Source organism: Mus pahari, chromosome 12 (genome assembly GCF_900095145.1).
Source record: "Mus pahari chromosome 12, PAHARI_EIJ_v1.1, whole genome shotgun sequence".
Taxonomy (NCBI): domain Eukaryota; kingdom Metazoa; phylum Chordata; class Mammalia; order Rodentia; family Muridae; genus Mus; species Mus pahari.
This window is the reverse complement of record NC_034601.1, coordinates 52,266,757-52,269,573: the sequence shown is the minus strand read 5'-3', so window position 1 is coordinate 52,269,573 and position 2,817 is coordinate 52,266,757.

Below are 2,817 nucleotides of genomic sequence, written 5' to 3'. Positions count from 1 at the left end.
TCCACTTTTCTGAGGAACATCCATATCAATTTCCAGAGTGGTTGTACCAGTTTGCAATCTCACCAGCAATGGAGGAATGTTCATCTTTCTCGACATCCTCTCCAACATGACTTGTGACCTGAGGATTTATTCTTAGCCATTCTGATTGGTATAAGATGGAATCTCAGAGTCATTTTGATTTGCATTTCTCTGATCACTAAGGATTTTGAACATCTTTAGGTGATTCTCAGCCATTTGAGATTCCCCAGTTATGAATTCTTGGTTTCACTCTATACCCCATTTTTTGATTAGGTTGTTGGGTTTTTTGGTGATTAACTTCTTGAGTTATTTATATATTTTGGATATTAGCCCTCTATTGGATGTGGGGTTAGTAAAGTTTTTTTTTCCCAATCTGTAGGTTGCTGATTTGTCTTATTGACTATGTCCTTTGCCTTACAGAAGCTTTCCAGTTTCACGAGGTCCTATTTATCAATTCTTGATTTTAGAGCATGAGCCATTGGAGTTCTGTTTAGGAAATTTCCCCCTGTGCCAATGAGTTCAAGGCCCTTTCCCATTTTCTCTTCTATTAGATTCAGGGTATCTGGTTTTATATTGAGGTTCTTGATCCACTTGGACTTGAACTTTGTACAAGGTGACAAATATGGGTATATTCTCATTCTTCTACATGATAGCCGCCAGTTGTGCCAGCACCATTTGTTGAAAATGCTGTCTTTTTTCCACTGGATGGTTTTAGCTCCCTTGTCAAAGATCAAGTGACCATAGGTGTGTGGATTCATTTCTGGGTCTTCAATTCTATGTACTCACTAATAAGTGGATATTAGCCCCCCCCCCCCCAAAAAAAAAGTACAGATTACCTAAGTTAAGGTCCACAGAATTCAAAAGATCATCAAGCTGAAGTGCCCCAGTGAGGATGCCTCAGTCTCCTCAGGAGAGAGAGGAAACCTATCACAAGTGTGGAAGGAGGGAGGGACTTGGGAAGGAAAGTGGATGGGGGGAGTAGAGGGGGAGAGGGGAACCTAATCTGGTATTGGGTGAGGGAAAAGTATGGAAGCCCTGAGAGCCAGCAGAAAGAATGGAAACAGACAACCTGGGGAGATAGGAGGTTGGGGGGACCCTCCAGAATGCACCAGAGACTTGGGAGATGAGAGACTCTCAGAACTCAAAGGGAGGGACCTTAGATGAAGTGCCTGACAGTAGGGAAAGGGAACTTATAGAGCTCAATTCCAGCAGGAAGACAAGAAATCAAGTGAGGGCTGGGGTTACCATCCTATAGTCACAACTCTGACCCATAACTGTTCCTGTCTGAAAGAATTACAGGGATGGAAATGGAGAGGAGTCTGAGAAAAAGAAGCTCCAATGACAGGCCTTAAGTGAGATTCAGCTCAAGGGGAGGTTCCAAGGCCTCACACTCTTACTGGAGCTACAGAGCACACAAAAAGGGACCTAGCATGACTGCCTTCCATAAGACCCAACAAACAGCTGAAATAATCAGATGCAGATATTAAAACCCAACCAATGGACAGAAGCAGCTGACCCCTGTCGTTGAATTAGGGAAGGATGAAAGAAGCTGAGAAGATGGGTGATCCTGTAGGAGGACCAGCAGTCTCAGTTCATTTGGACCCCCAAGATCTTTTAAACATTGGACCACCAAACAGCATATACCAGCTGATATGAGGCCTCCAACACACATACAGGAGTGGACTTACAGGTCTGTGTTCATTCAAAGATGATGCACCTAACCCCCAAGAGAAGAGGCTGCAGGGAGTTTAGAAGTCAGGTGTGGTGGGGGTGGGGACATCCATGTTGGAGACAGGTGGGTGGGGAGGAGGTATGGGATGTGTAACATTTGGAGGGTGGATGGGGATAGAATAAAATATGGAGTGTAAAAAATTAATTAATTAATTAAAAGAAAGATATACTATAGAACTATATTAATAAAAAGAGGATGCTACTGACACAAAATGAGACACGTACCAAATAGAAAATAATAGAAAAATGAGTGCTCAATAACATTAGCAATCAATAAATTAGACGTCATGAAACTAAAAAGCTTCTGTAAGATCACCATTGTTATGACAAAATGATGGCCTTCAAAATGAGAAAAGATCTTCACCAACCCTACCTCTGATAGAGGTATAAAATGTAAAATGTATAAAGAACTCAAGAAATTAAACACCATCAATTTAAATAACCCAATTTAAAAAAGTGTACATAGTTAAACAGAGAATTATTCATAATGGAGGAACTTCTGGCTAAGATGCACTTACAGAAATGTTCAACATCCTTAGTCATCAAAGAAACACAAATCAAAATGACTCTGAGACTCCATCTTACATTGGACAGAATGACTAATATCAAAAACTCAAGTAACAGTATATGCTGCTGAGGATGTGAAGCAGGAGGAACAATCCTCAATTTCTGGTGATTACAAACTTGTACGACTACTCTGGAAATAAATGTAACAGTTTCTCAGAAAGTTGGGAATAGTTCTACCTCAAAACAGTGCTATACCACTCCTGGGCATATTCCCAGAAGATGCTTCACTATATGACAAGTACACTTGCTTAACTATGTTCATAGGAGCCTCATTCATCATAATCACGAGCTGGAAACACCTGAGGTATCCCTCAACAAAAGAATGGATATAGACCCGGTAGGTTTCAGTCAGAGTCACTATGGCGGCCAACGCTGGCAAGGTCGCAAAGTTTCCTGCCTCGTCCGCCACCGCCTGAGCTGGCCGCACTGGCTGCGAGTGGAGGAGGCTGCGGCGGACCCAGCCCCGGCCTCCAGGCCTCTCCCTCCACCTCCGGGCCAGCC